Source organism: Gossypium hirsutum, chromosome A12 (assembly GCF_007990345.1).
Source record: "Gossypium hirsutum isolate 1008001.06 chromosome A12, Gossypium_hirsutum_v2.1, whole genome shotgun sequence".
Taxonomy (NCBI): Eukaryota; Viridiplantae; Streptophyta; class Magnoliopsida; order Malvales; family Malvaceae; genus Gossypium; species Gossypium hirsutum.
The window spans coordinates 26,180,838-26,202,957 of NC_053435.1; the positions used below are offsets into that span (position 1 = coordinate 26,180,838).

Here is a 22,120-nt window from a genome sequence, read left to right on the forward strand (position 1 = left end):
CTTCCTGAGCAACAGTCACTAAATTATTTATATCTGAAGCTACGAAACTCCGAATTAAGTTCCCTTAATTTTCCCTGAAACTAGACTTATTTTCCTTTCTTCCATAAAAGTTCCAGAATTTTGGTTAAGCCAAATAGTACAGTTTATTAGTTAAAGTCTCCCATGTTTCAGGGTATGACCACTCTGACCCCTGTGCACTACAAACCGAATTTCTCCCTGTACAAAATTCCAACGACCATGACGTTTATTTCCCATAAAAATAGACTCAATAAGGAATCTATGTATGTAAGGTATAACTCTTAATAATTTTTGTACAATTGTTGGTGAATTTCTAAAGTTAGAATAGGGGATCTCAAATTCATTCAGACCCTATTTCACAAGAATTCAAATATCACACAATATGGAATTCTTTTTCTTCCCCTATTTCTTTCATGTGAAAATAGACTCGTTGAGCTTTAATCCCATATTTTATTCTACCTATAACTCATTTTCCACTATTTTTAGTGTATTTTCAAAGTTACACTACTGCAGTAACTAAAATCTATCAAGGTTAAATTACTCATTCATGATCATTGTTCACAAAATTAATACAACATCGTTTGTATAATCATCACCGAGACATTCATATCACATTTTCATTTACCATCTTACCATATTGTTGTTATGTCGAGTTTTCAACCCGAGGGTTAAGTACATACCTGTTCAAAGTATCCATTTCACAACATTTACCAATAGTCCCTTTCATCTCAAGTATTCCTCCATTTGAGTAGAATTTTACCAGTTGAACACATCGGAATATAATCCGGATACATGGAAAGTTTGCACATAAGTGCCACATAAGTAGCCAAGCTACCATGTAACCCGCCCATAAGTGAACTCGGACTCAACTCAACGAGCTCGGGCGTTCGCATCCATAAGTGAACTCGGACTCAACTCAACGAGCTCGGATGCCTAGTTACATCTCACGAACTCAGACTCAACTCAACGAGTTCGAACATTCGCATCCATAAGTGAACTCGGACTCAACTCAACGAGTTCGGATGCTCAACCATCCTAGTGACATGTCACTTGTATCCTAATCTATTCCTAAGGTTCAAACGGGATTTTCCTCGAACACATATCCTTGCCATCTTCCGTAAAATACCGAAACCAATACTCGGTAGCACTTTATATTTAACAGATAATACACACAACTTGCATTTTATTCGAAAATAACCACAAAACATATATTTCATGATAAAAATCAGCATATCATATGTTTAACATCAATAACTTAAAAATAACAATTATGCTACATTATTTACACATGAACTTACCTCGATACCACAAAGGTGAAAAGACATACTCGTCCATAAATCGATTTCTTTCCGTTCTAGGTCCAAATCTCAATTTTCATCATCTATAACATCACATTTAGCCTACCAATCAGTCACAATATTCATATGGGTCTAAAAATCATATTTTTACAAATTTTCATTTTGACCCCTAAACTTTTGCATATTTTCACTTTTGCCGCAATGCTCGTAAATTAATTTTTATCACATTCTGTTACTCCTTGAGTCTAGATGAACCATTTTCATAACTATAGCAACTCATAATTTCAACTATTTTACCCATTTACAACTCATTTTACAACTTAGCAATTTACCCCTTTTTAAGGTGTTTTCATGCAATTTCTTTCACAAAAGTTGTTTATTAGGCAACTAGGACTCATAATCTTCCATAAAAACACATCAAACAACACATTTACTCTCATGGTAAAACCTTAGACTCTTCATCATTTTGCAAAATAATCCCCTCTTATGAAAGCTTATGCTTTAGGGGTTCCAAAAATACAAAATCATCAAGCAAAGACATTAAAATCACTTACAAGCAAGGGAATATGCTGCTAAAATTTTCCAGCTTCAAAACCCTTTCTTTGCTGCATATTTCGGTGAAGGGTAAGAGAAAAATGATAGCTTTTTTCTTTTTCTTTTTTTATTTGTTAATAATAAAATTATTTTGTCTAATTTTGACTTTTCAACTATTTTGTCTCCCATGGCCGGCCATCACACTTTCAATGGCCTAATTTCACTTTAAAGACCCCCAATTTAAGATGCAAGGCAATTTAACACCTTTAGGTATTAAAACACAACTTTTACTTTTTACGCGATTTAGTCCTTTTTCGAAATTGGACTAGAAATCGCTAAAATTAATATACCAAAATTAACATGCACTTATAAAATCATATTATAACACATAAAATAATACTAAAATAATTTTATCTGGCCTCAAAATAGTGGTCCTAGGCCCAAAATCAAGCTGTTACAGTTACAATAGGACGACAGCAGGGACACTGAAGTTATTGAAGAAATGGAGGAGATAGCCAGATCGTATTTTCAGCAGTTGTTTCTAGCTAGAAGGAGAGGAATTTCTAATCACCCTTTGTCAAGTATTGGTCGTTGCATTTTTTAGGAGGAAATTTTAAAACTCAAGGCTGAATATACAAATGAAGAGATTTATGAAGCATTGAAAGAAATGGGACCAACAAAAGCACTAGGTGAGGATGGTTTTCCAGCACTATTCTACCAAAAATGCTGGTTAATTATTGGAAAAGATGTTACGTCTTATTGCCTCAATTTATTAAATGAAGGTACAGATCCAAGCTCAATTAACAAGAAAAATATTGTGCTAATCCCAAAAATTGTGAATCCCTCTAATATTACGCAATTTCGTCCTACTAGTTTGTGTAATGTATTATACAAATTGATAGCTAAAGTTATTGCTAATCATCTCTGATCTGTGATAGACAAGTGTATTGATTCAGCACAAAGTGCTTTCATGTCAGGGAGATTGATTTTTGATAATGTGATTCTAGCTTATGAACTTTTACATACTCTGAAGCATAAAAGAGTTGGGAAGAAAGGCTTTATGGCAGTAAAATTGGAAATGAGCAAGGCGTATGACAGGGTCAAATGGAGTTTTGTAGAAAGGGTAATAAAGAAAATAGGATTTGACCCCGATTAGGATGATTCGCTAATGAGATGTGTTACTACAGTTTCCTACTCAGTAGTGTTTAATGGATTTACTGGTTCCACTTTCAATCCTTCTAGGGGCCTTAGACAAGGAGATCCCCCGAGTCCATTTTTATTTCTATTTTGTGGGGAGGGCCTATCAGTTTTATGAGATCAACAATGAAAAAGAAAATTCTTCTTGGAGTTAAGGTGAGCAGAAGCGATCCACAGGTCTCACATTTATTATTTACGGGTGATTACATTCTGTTCGGCGAGGCTACAGAAAGAGGGGCAGTTTCATTAAAGAAGATTTTACACGAATATGAAGGTTTTTCAGGGCAGAAGGTTAATTATTCAAAATCTACTATTTTCTCCAGTGCCAATACTCAAGAAAGGGATATAAGTTTAGTAACTAGAGTGCTTGGAGTACATTGCTCAACTGATCCTGAACGGTACTTGGGTTTACCTAATTTAGTGGGGAAGAGGAAGAAAGCGTCTTTCCAAAACTTGAAAGATAGATTCAACAGAGAATAGATAATTGGAGTGTTAAACATCTTTCCTAAGGAGGAAAGGAGGTTTTTATTAAGGCAGCTTTTCAATCCATTCCAACTTATTCTACGTCATGCTTTCTACTTCCTAAGTCCTTTTGTACGGGTTTGGAGAGATTAATATTAATTTCTAATGGTAAAAAAGCAGGGATAAGAAAGGAATTCATTAGTTTGCATGGAAGGATTTATGTTCTTTCAAGGAAGAATGAGGTATTGGATTCTGAGAATTTGACAAATTTAATATCGCGTTACTAGCTAAGCAGGGTTGGTGTTTAATTACTTATCCAGATTCGTTGTTAGCTCAAGTTTTAAAAGCCAAGTATTATCCGTCGACAGATTTTTTAGATGCGCGATTAGGGAACCTACCTTCACTTACCTGGAGAAGTATCTGGTCAGCTATAGGAGTGCTGGAAAAAGGCTTGTGCTGGAGAATCGGTAAGGGGGATCGTATCTCCATCTGGGACGATCTTTGGATACTGAGTTATGAAGAAAATACATTACAGCATCAAAGAGGAAATGCATATATTGAGTTAGTCTCTGATTTGATTGAGGCCGAAAGTAGAACAAGGAAAGCGGATCTAATTTTTAATACCTTTGATGCGGGTATTGCAAAGAACATTCTGCTAATCCCTTTGGCAAGGTCTGTACATGATGATTTCCAAGTTTGGGGTGGAAAACCATTAGGCATATTTTCAGTTAGAAGTGCCTATAAACTATTACAAAAGATTACTCAGATTCCTAGTAATAATATTATACAGGCCGAAAATGTAACTTTCTACAGAAAACTATGGGATTTACACATCCCTTTGAAAATTAACATTACAATCTGGAAAATTTCCTGGAATTATTCCCTATGCTTGCTAATCTTAAATTGAGGTGAGTTACAAATGAAGTCTGGTGTCCCAGATGTCGACAGCCTGAGGAGGATAGCAATCATGTTTTCAAAATGTGTCCTGTAACGACGGAAGTTTGGGAGTATCTAGATTTCTCTTGGGTGCTTAATAATAATATTCAGAGCATTTGGGAGTGGTTTACCCGAGTTTTCAATCAAGGAACAAGAGAGCAGTGCAGACTATTTAGCTCGGGCTTTGGCTTATCTGGTCAAACAGGAATCAATTGCTTTATGAGAGTAAAGATAGAACAAGAAGAGAGATCTCACGACAAATAAATAGTTATATTTCAGAGTTGCAAAGCTTAGAAGAGAAACTACTTATCTTTGATACAGGAAGGGTTTTTACTCATGAAGATCGGCGAACGAGGGTAGTCATTTCTTTTGATGGGGCTTTCAATCAACAACTCTCCAGATCCACATCGAGGTTGCTAGTTAGAAACACGTAAGGGGATATTTTGGTCTCGAAATCGGTCATCCATGAAAATGTTGCCTCACCGTTTGCGTCGGAAGCGCATGTAGGAGAACAAGTAGTAACGTTAGGAATTTTATTGGGTTTTCATGATTGCTCATAAATGGAGATTCAAGAACTGTTATAAAAAAAATGCTAGAACACAGACAAACATAATTCGATTATTGGAGCTATAATAAGAAATATTAGGAGATAAAGCATTTCTACCAAAAACTAAACTTCCATCATATTCCAAAGTCGGAAAACTTTTTGGCTCATGTGATTGCAATGGAAGCATTGAAAGTAAATGAAGGCCATTACCTGGAAGGAGGAGTTCCTGAGCATGTTCGGCGAATACTGGAGAGGAGAAGACCACGGACTCCAGACTGATGAAATGAAATGGTCAGATGGAAATGTGTAGCAGAAGGTTAACGATCTTATGAGATTTGAAGGAATCTGCTATTATGAGCTGTGCAGGAGCATTTGAAAGCCAAAATATTTTTTGGGATACAGCTGTCTTCTTTCGGCTGGAATTTTCTAGAGTAAATTTTTATTAGTTTTGATTTTTTAAATTTGGTTTAGTTGGGCCGTCTTGTTGGAGGCCGATTAGGGATTTTAGTCTTCTAGGCCTGTTTATCTTATATTATTTGCTTTATTTTAAGGCCTGGTCCTTGGTCCAATGTCCAAGTGGGAGGCAGACTTTGTTTTATTTATTTAAAATCCAGTCGAGCATGTAACACCCCAAACCCGAGACCATCGCCAAAGTCGAGCACGAGGTGTTAACGGACTTAATTCATTAATTAAACAGCTCAAACAATTTATTTTAGAACTTCCAAACAAGTTGGCTAACTGCGTCATAGTCGCTTAAAAATTCATATCTCGAGCTACGAAACTCTAAAACCAATTCCATAAATTCTCCCTGAAACTAGACTCATATATCTTCTAGAATTTTTGCTTGGGCCAACTAGTACAGTTTATTAGTTAAAGTCTCCCTTGTTTCAGGGTTCGACTACTCTGATCCCTGTGTATTACGAATTAAATATCTCCCTGTACGGAGTTTCAATTATTATGTAGTTTGTTTCTCATAAAACTAGACTCAATAAGGAATTTGTACATGTAAATAATGACTTCTAATTATATTTTTAAAATTTTTGGTGAATTTCCAAAGTCAGAACAGGGGATCCAGAAATCGCTCTGCCCCTATTTCACAAAACTTTAAATATCTCATAAAATATAACTTATATACCTGTTTTGTTCCATCCATATGAAAATAGACTCATCAATATTTAATTCTATATTTCATTCACTATCTAAATCCATTTCTACTATTTTTAGTGATTTTCCAAATTCACGTCATTATTGCTGTCCAATACTGTTTTAAAGCTAATTTCACCTTTTTCATGATTTCCATGGAATAACTAGCATTTAGGCATACATAACACGAAACATGTCCTTGATTAGCCATTCCAACAGCTAATCATTATCAAGCATTTACATACCATTCATCAGCCATATCATAAGATCATACACACAAAATGGCTACGATGCTATACATGCCATACTCAAAATGAAACGTCTAGCTATACCAAAATAATCCTCGTGATAGTGTGCCCGGACCTCCGACGTACTCTACGATCCCCGAGTTAGCTTGAAAAACTATAAAAAGAAGGAAAATAAAGGGGGTAAGCATTAAGCTTAGCAAGTTTGCATGCAAATAAATAACAACATTCATAAGAATTATCTTACTACTTGGCATGATACTACTTAATGCAACTTCATTAATTGTCATAGACATATTTTAAACTTCTTCACTTACTCACTTACTTAAATACTTACTTACTTAATCAAATTTATTAATGCATTTTACTTACCTTTTTCCTTATCAAGCATACATGAACATTATGTACTTACCTTTGCTCTTCTAGCATGAACTTGTCTTACCTTTTTAGTATAACTCGTCTTACCTTACCTTACCTTACCTTGATATTCTCTTTAAATTTTCCCGTTGAACCACTTGGAATACTAAGGATACACGGGTACCTTACCATTGCCATGACTTGTCATGGTCTTACGTGGTATCCTTTTGAAACTTACCATTGCCATGTCTTGACATGGTCTTACATGGTATCCTTGCCTTATGAACTCACCAATGCCATGCCTTGACATGGTCTTACATGGGACCTTTGCCTTATAGTAACTTATCAATGCCATGTCTTGACATGGTCTTACATGATTTTCTTGCCTTAGAAACCTTATCAGTTTCCATGCCTTGGCATGGTCTTACATGGTATCCTTAAACCCTAATGTCATTTCATAAAATAAATATACACATGCTGTAAATTAACAAAATTAACATAAAATAATAGAATATTGCATTTATTTACCGCAAACTTACCTCGAAACAAAATACGATCAACTATATCGATTTAGTCCACTATCTTTTTCTTTCCCCGGTCTAACTTCGGATTTTGTTCTTCTTTATCTATAATAAAAAAATTAGCTTATTTAATACTCACATTTATTAAAATAGTCCTTGACCCAAACTTTAGCAAAATTACATTTTTGTCCCTAAACTTTTACACATTTACACCTTTTCCCAAAGGCTCAGAATTTAAACTTCATCCTATTTTCTTATGTTTTATGACATGCTGATCATTTTTCCCTTCTATGACAACATCAAATTCTCACTCTAACATATACTTATGACTATTAGGTATTTTTACCGATTAAGCCCTTTTACTCGTTTTCACTTAAAACCGAGTAGCAAAAGTTGTCTAACATAATTTAAAGCCTCATATGCTATCATAAAACACAAGAATACACAAATTTCACCTATGGGTATTTTTCCAAATATGAACCCTAGGTTGAATTATTGCTAGAATAAGCTTAATCAAGTTACCGGGACTCAAAAAACGTAAAGAACATTAAAAACGGGGCTTGGAATCACTTACTATGGAGCTTGGAAGCTTGGAACAAACCCTAGCTATGGAGAAACCTTGAAATTTCGGCCTAATGAAGAAGATGGACAAAAATTGGCTTTTAATTTTGTTTTTAATTCATTTTAATAACTAAATGACCAAAATGCCCTTAATTAAAAACTATGGTGTTTTATTTTCCTTTAGGTATTTTTGTCCAAACTAGTATAATGGTCTAATTACTATCCAAGGACCTCCACTTTAAAAACTCATTACTCACAAGTACTTAATATCTTCTGTGAACTAGAACACACATTTTACAACTTTTGCAATATAGTCCTAAATATCAAATTGGACCCTCTATCGATAAAATTTCTAAATGAAATTTTCACACAATCATGCAATCATGCCATGGACCTTAAAATGATAATAAAATAAAATTTTCTACCTCGGATTTGTGGTTTCGCAACCACTGTTATGTTTAGGCCCTATTTCGGGATGTTACAGAGCATTTCAAAAAAAAATAACATAATTATTTTTATTAATTATTAATTATTAATTACGCACGTATAAGTCTTAGATTTCACCTTGTACGTATTTCATGTGTAAATTTTATGTGGTTTTTGCCTATTTTTTTGCTCTACTTTCTACTAATTTAATTTTATATTTTAGTTAGATCAGAGATAAATTTGTTCTTTTATTGTAGGTGTGAGCATAGAGAAATGATTGTATGAAACTGTGATTTCAAGTCATCATTATCTGTTTTTAATGGGAGAATAACAAATTAAATTTTTTCTCCTAATTTATCATTATCCAATTAGAAAAGGATAAAGTTTAACGTGCAATTACAGTTTTATACAATACTTCTCGTAAAAGCAAGCTAAAATATGTGATAGTAGACAATAAGAGTATACACATTAGCTGAAGCTTGTCCTTTGCACCCTGGAAGTGTAGGCTAAAGCTTTTCCATTTTGTAGACTACGAAGAAAAGTGAAACAAAAAGGGAAAAAAATTAAGGCAAAATGGAGATCAACGCCGTCCTAGCTAATTTACAGCCAAATTACCTCCTCTGCCCTTCTTCTCGCTCTTCCATCTCCACCACCTCCTCTGCCGCCACATTTCTTCCTCTTTCCTCCTCTCTGCACACGCGTTTTTTTAACATTAGTTTTCCATTTTATTCTTATTAGTTTTGCGTATTTGAGTTAGCTAATATTGATCATGCGGTTATTTTGCATTACAGACGCAAGTTTTAGCTTCTGCTTCGTGTCGTAACATTAATGAAACTAACTCGCCTTTTAAGAGTGCTGCTGTGTTATGCGATTCTTATAGGTGCTTACTCTTTTTTTTTCTTTTTCATTCTAACGATTAAAAATCCGAAATCATTTTGATTAAATTGCATTGGATTTATTGAATTTTATTGCTTTCTTTGTTTATCTATTTTTTATTTATGCTCCTTTTCAGGTTGGTTTTTTTTTGCATTTATTTATCAAACAATTTTCTTTTTCAAAGTTCTAATTTTGCTACGAAGTGATGTTCATTTATGTTTTCAACGTTTTTATTCTTATGGATAAAAAAGGAGGAATAAGAATTGCATTGGATGCAAAAGAATGTGATAATTTTAATTAATTAAAGATATAGAGCTTTGAAGATTTAGAAGTTACAAAATTCTCTCATGGAGAACAAAGTGTTGTTAAGATGTTCACTTAAAGGATGCGCCTTAGTTATAAACAGCAAAAGCGCCTTAAGAGGCACATATGAGCAGTCGCATGCTTATGGACAGATTTGGTAAATAGTTCAACAGAGAAATAATTTTATGCTTCTCTAATTTTCTCAATGAGTTCTTTGCTTATAGGTGCCATTTTATGATATGTTAAGTTGTTATCCGTTACTTTCCTTTTTTTTATGCGAAATGGTGATTTGCTTTGTTCTTCTGTGTACGTGACTAAACTGTGTCAAAAGTAGCAGTGAGGCATCTGAATTAGCTGATATAGAGTGGGACTATCTTGGATTTAGACATCTTCAGACATATTATATGTATATGATGAAATGTTATATGATGAAATGTACTCAAGGTGGAAACTTCTGTAAAGGTGAATTACAAAGGTTTGAGAATATTGAATTAAACCCCTCAGCTGGAGTGTTAAATTATGGACAGGTCAGATTTCTTAACTTCATACCCGACTTTATTTTTATCTTTTGCTTATATTTCATCTACTACTTAATCGTTATGGCTATTTTGATGGTTTCTATTCAATTTTCATGCATCTATTCTTATTAGCAAATGCTTACAAGTTAGTTATACCTATATATGTAACGTGACTTCTTTCACCACCTTCCCTCTAAAAGAGAAGAAAGAGAATTCATCATGCACGATATCTGCTCTAAGATAATTTCTTGTTGGGTCCTATTTACATTTTAATGCATAAAACTTATTTTTACATCATCATGAAAAAGCGGTTTTCTTTTTTGTTTCTCTTATTTTCATTTTCTGGTCTGCTTCTTTAGGGATTATTTGAAGGTCTGAAAGCCTATAGGAAAGAAGGTAATATTCTTCTTTTTCGTCCTGAAGAGAATGCTCTTCGAATAAGGCTGAGGGCAAAGAGGATGTGCACGCCATCACCAACTGTTGAGCAGTTTGTGGAAGCTGTAAAGGAAATCGTCTTAGCAAACAAAAGTTGGGTAACCAATAGTCATGATTTCAAGCACGAGTTTGGTTTGCAATTGGCTTTCCATGCTTTATAAGAAAGGGTTCAATTTCTCATTTCAGGTTCCCCACCATATATGTATCATCCAAAACCTTTTCAGTGGTAAACAATATGTGATAAATTTTTAGTGAAATAAGGTATAAGTAAAGACCATGGTGTAACGCCCCGTACCCGAGACCGTTGCCGGAGTCGAACACGAGGTGTTAACGGACTTAATTCATTTACTTACACCGTTCATTTTAAAATTTCTAGACAAGCTGGCTAACTGCATCACAATTACTTTAAAAATCATATCTCGAGTTCCAAAACTCGAAAACCGATTCCGTAAATATTTCCTGAAATTAGACTCATATGTCCATCCACAAATTTTTTTTCTAGAATTTTTGGTCGGGCCAATTAGTACAGTTTATTAGTTAAAGTCTCCCCTGTTTTAGGGTTCGACTACTCTGACCTTCATGCATTACGACTTAGATATCTCCCTGTACAGAGCTTCAATACTTATGCCATTTGTTTCTAATGAAACTAGACTCAAAAAGGAATCCATAATATAAAGCATGACTTCTAATTGTCTCTGGTTAATTTATGGTAAATTTTCAAAATCAGAACAGGGGATCCAGAAAACGCCCTGGTCCTGTTTCACGAAAACTTAAACATCTCATAAAATACGGCTCATATGGTCGTTTCGTTTCTTTCATATGAAAATAGACTCATCAAGATTCGATTACATAATTTATTCACTATTTAATTCCATTCCTAATATTTTTAGTGATTTTTCAAACTTACATCACTGCTGCTGTCAGCATCTATTTTAAGGTAAATTTACCTATTTCATAATTTTCCATGAATCCATTAGTAAATTGACATACATTATTTTCAAGTATAATCACGATTAGCCATGACGTACGTAGCCCCAATAGGACCATGATCGGCCATTCCAATGGCTAGTCTTTACCAAACATTTCCACACCACTTAATAACCATATCATAAGACCGTAATGATATACTTCAAAATATACGAGCCATTTTCACATGGCTATACGAATATACATTACCAAAAGATACTTAATTAACAACAAGGGTCAGCCCTATACATGCCATTATCAAAATTCAACTAAAAGAGTACCAAAAGGGCTTAGATAGTGTGGACGACTTCGACTTTGACACTCCCGAGTCCGATAGCTGACGAACAAAATCTATAAAACAGAGAATTAAAGCAACAGAATAAGCATTTTGATGCTTAGTAAGTTTTAAGTAATGAAATTATTTACAACTAAGGTATAGCGTTCGTAAGACTAAATGAATGATTGCATATACGCATATCCCACAATCATGGTTACTTCACGCTTCAACCATTATATTCATGCACTCAGGATCGAACCTAACTAAAGGCCGGAAGCTTGTTAATCAATTAAGCGAATACTATTTAAAAAGAATCGACCTTTCCAGTGCATATACGAAATATACCTTATCGTTTGGATTTATGAGCGTATTAATTGAAGTTATTACAGCAAGATCGCTCATTTCTAAACCCAAGTATCTTCGGGATTTAGCCGGATATAGCAACTCGCACAAATGCCTTCGGGACTTAGCCCGGATATAGTAACTCGCACAAATGCCTTCGGGACTTAGCCTGGATATAGTAACTCGCACAAATGCCTTCGGGACTTAGCCCGGATATAGTCACTAGCACAAATGCCTTTGGATCTTAGTCCGGTTATCATCCGAATAATCATGCACATATATCAATAAATCATGACACATCCATATTTCATTTTCATTACTAAAACTCAAACACAAGACACTTATCAACCCTTACCATTTTCGGCTCAATAGCCACATACAAAGAGCATGATTTTGATTGGCTTTATAACATGATCTCTATGCACATTCGGCTACTAGTCATAAGTATAACTAATTACCCCGATATACAATTCAAGTAGGATCATTATATCACCGTTTATTTGTTATGCTTATATGTCATGACATAATCAAATCATAAACTAAGTTCCATTACTCAAAGACTTACCTCGGTATCTTGGAACGGTTGTGGGTTGATTACTCTATTGCTTTCTCTTTTCCCCGATCCAACTTTGATCCCCCTTGCCCTTGAGCTTAATATATATACAAGTAGAAGTATTAAATATTTTTACCAATAAGGTTTACTTGTTAATCACATTCGGCAATCACATATCAAACTCATTTTACTCATGTGGCCGATTATACTTGGTCATACATACACATAATTAAGTTATTTAACACCTAACTCACATACCCATAGTGTACAAAATCTTAAGGTCCAAATATGAATACCCCCAAGTTCTCATGACTTAACCCCTAACCACATTCTACCGAAAATCCTTTGAATTTCTAATAGCACACACATATAATCAATTTGGAGACTCTATTAACCGAACATACATCCGGCAATAGTCTATAGCTCTCTCGGCCACTCATTTCACAACTTAACAAAGCTTCAATTCGAAATCATTAGCGAGTATCAATTAACTTAAGCTACCTTTAAACTTTTACTTATCACCTCATGCCAAACCATCAAAATGAACTAATTATAATTATATAAGTACTACCAAAACCGAAACCTATGCATAATATTATTTCTTATGCCCAAACCAAAGACCACATTCGGCAACTCATCCACCATTCTACCAAGCACAACCGATTACCCATTCTCTTCTTAAATCTAAATTCGGCACCTCCAAACAAAATGAGTTAAGAATCTCAACTTTCATGCTAACATAACCAGCAACTTAACACATCCACATATCTAACATGCTAATAGCATTAAGGCATCAACTAAAATTTTTAAGCTTCTTAGCCGAATCCTAACTCTCCAACAACCCCAAATCCAACCATGAGTTAGATAGAATTTAGACTAATCATCCAAGGGATGTATAAACTTCCAAAAGTAACATTGAACATACCTTAATCTAGAGAACCACCTTGGCCGAATTTTTCTTCATCTTCTTCCTCTAGTTACGGCAATGGAGGAGCAACCTAAGCTAACTTTGGTTTCTTCTCCTACTAACCACTATTATTTTATTACCCATATCCTTTATTTCATTATTTTTAACACAAAATGTTAACATAACATATTTATAATATGTTTTAACCCATAGCATGGCCGGCCACCATCTAGATTTTGGCTAATTTGACATGCAAGTACAAGCATTTTCTAACATGCTTTAATAGGCCACTTTAACATTTGCCTAGCACATTTCTAAATTTTCTCACACAAGTCCTATTTGATAAATTTCACATACTATATACGAAATTTAAGCATGAAATTTTCACACGTGCATGTTCATATATAATAAGCATTAAATATGACTATTAATTATTTTCTTATGGCTCGGTTTCGCGGTCCCGAAACCACTTTCCGACTATGGTCAATTTAGGGCTGTCACACATGGAATATCAAAAGAAGTTGAATTAAGAAGTATGGCATGACGTGTTAATTTGAGATAGTGATTAAATCATAAAATTGAAAATGTTGTGGTCTTAACGTAATTATTCAAAATTCATAGGTTAAAATATAGATATGAAAAAATTGAAGGACCAAAAGTGTAAATACCCTAAAGGAGGAAAGGACTAAAGGGTAAAATAAATTGGTAAATGGGAACCAAATTGAAAAGTAGAAAAATAAGAGGGACTAAATTACAATTGTACCAAAAGTGAGAAATGACACAAAAGTAAATATTGAGATATTACAAAGGAGAAATGGTCATTTCTCAATCAAGACAATCATCATGATAATAATTGATGAATATTAGGTGAGGAAATGTAATTGGTGAAATATTTTATTATTATCTTTTTATTATTTTATTATAATATATTTTAATATTTTAATCAATTAAATTAAACGAGATATTTGTCAGGAAGTATAAAGAAATTTCTTCATACTTTCCATGCTCTAACACCACCACCATTAAAGCAGAGAAAATTCTCCTTTTCTTACAATTTAATCTTTTGTCATGAAATCCCACTATTTCACCCAAAATTCTTGAAAATTTTCATAGGCACCAAAGATGAAGTAGAGATTCTAGAAAGTATATTCAACAATTTAGACACAATAAACTAGTAGATAGAAGTATAGAAAATTAGAAGAAAAAAGAATTATAATGATGATGTTGAGAAAGAAATGGAGGAGAAGTAAAAGAGAAGAAATTATTGTCAAAAGATGTAAGTTTTCATATTAACTTTACTTGCATCTCTATGAGTTGAGTTAAATATGTAACAAATGAAATGTGTGATATGTAAATTTTAATTAAAATAGTAGAGATAGAAAGTATGATATGTAGAAACACTAAGTTTTCAAGTGAAAAAGAGAAATGTGATTTGTATTATGAGAAGTTTTAAGGTAAAGAAATGAATATAATATCAATATATAACCCAAATGACTAAACTGAATAGTAATCAAAAGTATAATGATTATGTGTGTTTAAATGGAAGCTAATGCAAAGAACCATGAAAAAGTAAATATCATTACTAAAACAGTTTTTGGACAGTAATAGTAGCTTGATTTTAAAAATTTACCAAAAATTATAGAATATGAGTTAAATAATGAACGAGGTATTAAGTTAAATTTTAATGAATCTAGTTTTGTACAAAAGAAATGGTGTAAACATTGAGAATGTATTAAATGAGTTATATGCATTTTAGTGAGACAAGGTTAGATGAATTTTGGGATCCCCTGTTTAAAATTTGTATAAATATAGTTAGGATATGAACTTTATATTTCTTAAAATCTTAATGAGTCAAATTTCAAGAGGAATCAACGAAAATATTATAAGAATTTTGTACATAAAGATAAATAATATTTAGTAGAGAAGGGTTAGAGTCGTCTAGTAGTAAAACATGAAATGTAACACCTCTAACCCGTATCCATTGCCAGAATAGGGTTATAGAGCAATACCAGTGTTTACAGAATAATTTTATGTAATTTATGTTAATTACTACTCATATCTAAAACTAATCATATTGTCCCTTATATGGACCTTCGAGGCTCAATTTAAACATTTAAATCGAATCGGGACTGAATCAGGAACTCAAGAAACTTTTCGCAAAATTTTTAGATTTTTCATAGATGCAGGACAAACACGCCTATATGGTCAAGGGACACACTCGTATGATCATAGGACACACCCGTGTTGTAGGCCGTGTCCAACCCCGTGTAACTCTCTCATTTGTGCCACATGGCCAGCCACACGCCCATGTGAGTAGGTCGTGTGATCAATTTAATTTTAAAAAATTAGGTGCAGGGTTCACACGACCAAGACACACGCCCGTGTTCTAGGCCATGTGTTACACACAGCTGAGACACACACTTGTGTCTCTGCCCCTGTGCCCAGTTCTGAACATTCTATTTCTCGAATTTTAGATTCAAGGGACACACGGCCAAACCACATGCCTATGTGCCATGCCGTATGTTACACACGGTCAAGACACGCACCCGTGTGCCTACCCGTGTGGATAAAATAAAGTCATTTCCTAACTTTATTTCTCACCCAAAATATGCCAACAACCTACACCAACACTTATAAACATATATCAACCAATTCCCAACATTAAACCAAGCAAAACAACATTAACATGTATGATATAACATCACCTGTATTCATATAACCAAACTTACATTTTTGTTAAGGCATATAGTTTATCTTAATTTAATCTAACCATACCATACTTATATATATATTAACATGATATAACTTTATAATAATATACCAAATCAAACATCACTAGCCATACCAATGCCTAGATTACAATCATCCATTTAAAAGCCATCATTTGCTATACATGCCATTATACCAAAATAAGTTTACTATTTATACCGAAACAAAGCTAGTGGATAGTGTGATGATGCTCCAACCGATCTCCAACCTTTGCGAGCTCTCGAACATTATAAAACAGAGAAAATAAAACCTATTAAGCATTTCATGCTTAGTAAATTCGTATAATAAGAATTAAACTTACCGATTACATTCATTAAAATAAGTATACAATAACATGGTTTCCAACAACTTGACAAATTTTTCTAATCACATACATTCAAACAAGTATGTTAGTCACATAATTCACATGTACATTAAATAGTATAGATGAGCTCATGATGTTACAATTTTTCAGAAATTTTAGAAACATTCAAGATATAATTCATTTAATCTCATAGATTCTCATTTTGAGAATTTATCCGTTGAATCATTGAAATTTCGATGGATACTCAGGTAGTATACACAAGGTGTACAAAACTATAAACCATCAACTCGTAATCAGGTGTACCCATTAGGACACTTAATCAGAGAGCACACTCTCGAGCCACATATCAAGATGCTCAGATGAGCCATGTAACAGGACACTTATCTGGGCTAAATAGGAAACTCATAAGAGTTTTATTCAGAGAGCTCATAGAGCTTAACAGGTAACTCCGAAGAGTTATTATTAGGGAGCACCAGATAAGGTAACACAGAGTTCAAGCGAGCCATGTCAGGAAGCCCATAAGAGATTATATCAGGACGCTCATGTAGATGCGTTTGTGTCCGCATTATATGCTAGATTAGAACTGATTGAATCATGTAACAGGATGCTCACACAGAGCTGCGGTAGTGTGCAATACATGCAAGATCACTACCAATCAGGATGCTCGCGAAAACTACTTAACAACATGCTCGAGAGGGCTATAACGGGATTGCTCATCTGAGCTATTTTCTGTCTGTAACATATGTAGGATCATATTCAATAAGGGAAATCACATATATCCATCGAATTTCATAATTCAATCGGAACTTGTCATTTATTCAAGCAATATCGGGCATATAATTTCTTTCATACTTTAAGCATTTATATAGTTCACCCAAATACAACATTCATTTTCAAACATATTAACATGCATAATTAAGTTACTGGAACTTACCTCGATACTTGTTCGTATGCGAAATCTACTAATCCTAAACTTTTTCTTTTCCTCAATCTAGCTTCGAATTTGAGTTGCCGAGATCTGTATAAATAGATTTAATCATCAATTTAATCCATTTCATACCCAATTAAATTCAATTTACACCCTAGGAAAAATTACCATTTTGCCCCTAAACTTTTCATAAATTCCAATTTTGTCCCTAGGCTCGGAAAATGAAATTCATGCAATTTAATCCTTATTCCAAGCCTAACCAAATTTTACATGTTACAATAATAGCCCATGAATTTCACAAAAATCAAAATTTTTCCATGGGTCTTACCACTTTTCAGTTTTGTCCATAAATCAAAATTTCATTAAAATTGTTTTGTAAAAGTTGTTTATCTATCAACAACCTTTCATTTTCTACCATAAATTTCAAAATTTCAACATATTCATCCATGAAATTTTTTTTATACTTTGATATTTTTACAAATTAATCCCATAATAGATATATTAGACTATACTGATATCAAAAATATAAAAATTACTAAAAACGAGACAAGAAAACATACCAATTAAGCTTGATTAGTTTCTTTTCTCTCTCCTAGGGTTTCCATAAAATTTGGCGATGAAGATGATGAAAATAAGATGATATTTTCTATTTAATTAGTTATCATCTTTTAATTTTTCTCATTTTCAATTTAGTCTTTAGCCTTTTCTAGTTTTTCCATGGATGAATTACAAAAAATATCTACTAACTTTTCTTTAATGGTCTAATTACCATATAAGGACCTCAAATTTTGAATTACATAACTATTTAATCCTTCTAGCTATTAGAATTCAACTTTTGCATTTTATGCAATTTGGTTCTTTCCACAATTAAGCACATAATTGATAAAATTTTCTTATCAGAATTTTCATATGACATTCTTATCACAATGCAAATCATGCAATAATATTAAAATAAACTTTCTTTCCGACTCAGATTTGTGGTCCTGAAACCACTGTTCCAATTTCACTAAAAATGAGTTGTTACAACTCTCCTATTAAAAATTTTTGTCCTAAAAAATCTTACCAGTAAAAAGATTCAGGTATTGCTTTCTCATGGAATCCCCCGGTTCCTAGGTAGCTTCTTCAATCCTATGTTGTTGCCAGAGAACTTTCACTAAAGCCACCTTTTTGTTTCTCAACTTTTTTTGTTTCATTCGCTAAATTTTGTTCGGTTTCTCACTGTAAGTCATATTGAGTTGTATCTCAACTTCTGTCGGAGAAATAACTTGTGAAAGATCCGATCGATACGGTCGCACATAGACACATGAAAAACATTATGAATTCTGTCAAGTTTTGGTGGTAATGCTAACCATTATGCAATAGGTTCAATTTTTTTCGTGATTTCATATGTTCCGATGAACTGTGGACTCAGTTTTCCTTTACGGCCAAACTGGAGAACTTTCTTCCAAGGTGATACTTTTAAGAATACCTTGTCGCCAACCTGAAATTCTATTTCTTTTCTTTTAAGATTAGCATAAGACTTTTGACGATCAGAAGCTGCTTTCCAACTGTCTTGAATCACTTTAACCTTTTCATCAGTTTCATAGACTAAATCAACTCCGTGTCTCTTTTTCTCACTAAGCTCTGTCCAATACAATAGAGTTCTATATTTCTGGCAATACAAAGCTTCATACGGTGCCATTTTAATTTTGGACTGATAACTATAATTATAAGCAAATTCAACTAAAGGCAAATACTTTTCCCAATTACCTTCAAATTCAAGCACACAAAACCAAAGCATATCTTCTAAAATCTGTCTAACACGTTCGGATTGTCCATCAGTTTGAGGATGAAATTCGGTACTGAAATGTAATTGAGTACCCAGAGCTTCTTGTGGCTTATTCCAAAATTAGGATGTAAACTGAGGATCTTTATCAGATATAATGGAAACAGGCACTCCATGCAATCTAACAGTCTCATAAATGTATAATTCAGCCAATCTATCCAAGGAAAAATCCATACATACCGGAATAAAGTGTGCAAACTTTGTCAGTCGGTCAACAATTACCCAAATGATATCTTTCTTTTTTAAAGACAGAGGTAATCCCGATATAAAGTCTATGGTAATTCTTTCCCATTTCCATTCCGAAATCGTAACTGGCTGTAATAATCCCGAAGGTACCTGATGTTTAGCTTTTACTTGCTAATATATTAAATATTTAGTTACATATTCAGAAATATCCTGTTTCATTCCCGGCAACTAGTACATCTTTTTCAAATCATTATACATTTTATTACTACCAGGATGAATAGACATATTACCATTATGAGTTTGAAGTAGAATCTTTTGTACCAATTATGAGTTCTTCGGTACACATTTTCTGCCTCTAAATAACAAACAACCATTAGAACCAATTTGAAATTCAAAATTAGGATTCAACTCACACTGTTCCCGTTTAACTTGTAATTCAGTATCATTTTTCTGAACTTCACAAATCTATTGCAGAAATGTCAGTTTAGCTTTTAACTCAGCTATTATTGAACCATCATCAGATAAATATAATCGTATATTCATTTCCTGCAAGGCAAACATGGAATTTCTACTCAGTGCATCTGCAACAACATTGGCTTTTCTTGGATGGTAATCAATAGCCAGATCATAATGTTTTAGTTCAAGCCACCTGCGCTATCTTAAGTTCAAGTTTTTCTGCGACATCAAACACTCCAAACTTTTATGATCAGTAAGGATGTGACATTTTTCACCAAAAATAATGCCGCCAAATTTTTAGTGCAAATACAATGGCTACCAATTAAAGGTCATGTATCGAGTAGTTTTTTTTCATGTGGTTTTAGCTGTCTTGAAGCATAGGCTATTACTTTACCTTTTTGCATCAATATACAACCTAAACCATTTAATGACGCATCACTGTAATTATAAATTCTTTTCCAGATTCAGGCTGAACTAACACAAGTGCTTCTATTAATAAAGCTTTCAAGCTGTCAAAACTCTACTAAAATTTATCAGACCACTCGAATTTCACATCTTTCTGTAATAGACGAGTCATCGAAGAAGCTATCATTGAGAACCCTTTAACATGTCTCTAATAATACCCTGCTAGTCCTAGAAAAATTCTGACTTCAGACACGTTCTTTGGTGGTTTCCAAATAACAATGGTTGAAATTTTGTTCAGATCCACTCAAATACCTTTTGTAGATACTATATGTCCGAGGAAACCAACTTCCTGTAGCCAAAATTCACATTTACTAAATTTGGCATACAATTGCTTCTCACGCAGAGTTTGCACACTTTTCTCAATTGTTTAACATGCTCATTTCTATAACGAGAATATACCAAAATATCATCAATAAATACCACAATGAACCTGTCTAGATAAGATCTGAAAATTCTATTCATTAGATCCATAAATACAACAGGTGCATTTGTCAAACCAATCAACATTACAAGAAACTCATAGTTCTCGTATCTGGTTCTAAAAGTTGTCTTTTGTACATCTGAATCTTTTACCCATAATCGATAATAGCCAGAACGAAGATCAATCTTTGAAAATACAGTGGCACCTTTCAACTGATCAAATAGATCATCAACTCGAGGCAGCGGATACATATTCTTTATTGTAACTTTTTTTCAGTTGCTTGTAATCAATACACAATCTCAATGATCCATCTTTCTTCTTTACAAATAGAACTGGTGCACCCCAAGGTGAGAAACTAGGTCTAGCAAAGCCTCTATTAATCAATTCTTGCAACTGTGCATCCAACTCTTTCAATTCAATAGGAGACATTCTGTATGGTGCTATGGATATCGGCGTTGTTCCCGAAATAAGATCTATAGAGAACTCTACTTCTCTAACTGGTTGTAAACCAGGTAATTTCTCTGGAAATACATCAGGAAATTCACAAACAACCGACACTGGCTGAATCTTCAACTCAGATACTTTAGTATCCAACACATATGCAAGATAGGTGTCATATCCCTTTCTGACATATTTTTTTGTTGATATTGCTGAAATCACACTAGATAACCCATCTAGTTTATTAGATTCAACATGGAGTAACTTACCATTCAGATTTCAACACAATATATTTTTGTTTACAATTCACCACTACATCATGCTGAGTTAGCCAGACATTCCCAAAATCACATCAAATTCATTAAAGGGTAACAACATTAAGTTAGCTGAAAAGCAATAACCCTTTAACATCAACAAATAGTTTTTACAAATTTTATCCACCATAACATACTAGCCCAGGGGGTTTGAAACTTTGACCACAAATTCAGTGAATCCAACAAGTAAATTTTTAATAGATACAAAATTTGTGCATATGTATGAACGTGTTGAATCAGGATCAATCGAAGCAGTAATATCAGTATCAAGTAGAGAAAGTGTACCAGTAATGACGTCTAGTACAGAAGCATCCTCTCTAGCACGAATAGCATATGTCATTGCCGGTGCTCGTGCCTTATATTTAACTATTGTATCCCTTGTAGTACCTCAGCTACCACTAACATTACCGGGGTGAGGGGGTGGTCTGCCTTTCGAAGCGGGATTACTCGGCTTCGAAGTTTGATCAATATCTTTTTCAATCATTTACGGGCAATCTTTGAGAAATGATCAAGAGAACCACATCGGTAATAGGCTCCACTTCTCAAATGACATTACCTAAAATAAAATTTATTACAGTGTTTACATCTCGAT

General features: G+C 33.7%; 1 long non-coding RNA gene and 1 pseudogene across 1 annotated transcript; both read right to left on the reverse strand.

Moving 5' to 3' along the window:
- LOC121211351 (microtubule-associated protein RP/EB family member 1C-like) overlaps window positions 1-22,120 on the reverse strand; it is a 90,001-nt pseudogene that overhangs the window by 40,415 nt on the left and 27,466 nt on the right.
- On the reverse strand, window positions 2,585-5,283 carry LOC121211352 (uncharacterized). The gene is made up of 2 exons (XR_005906670.1): window positions 4,134-5,283; window positions 2,585-4,017 (listed from the first exon to the last, which is right to left on the reverse strand). It is a non-coding gene; the product is annotated as an uncharacterized lncRNA (long non-coding RNA).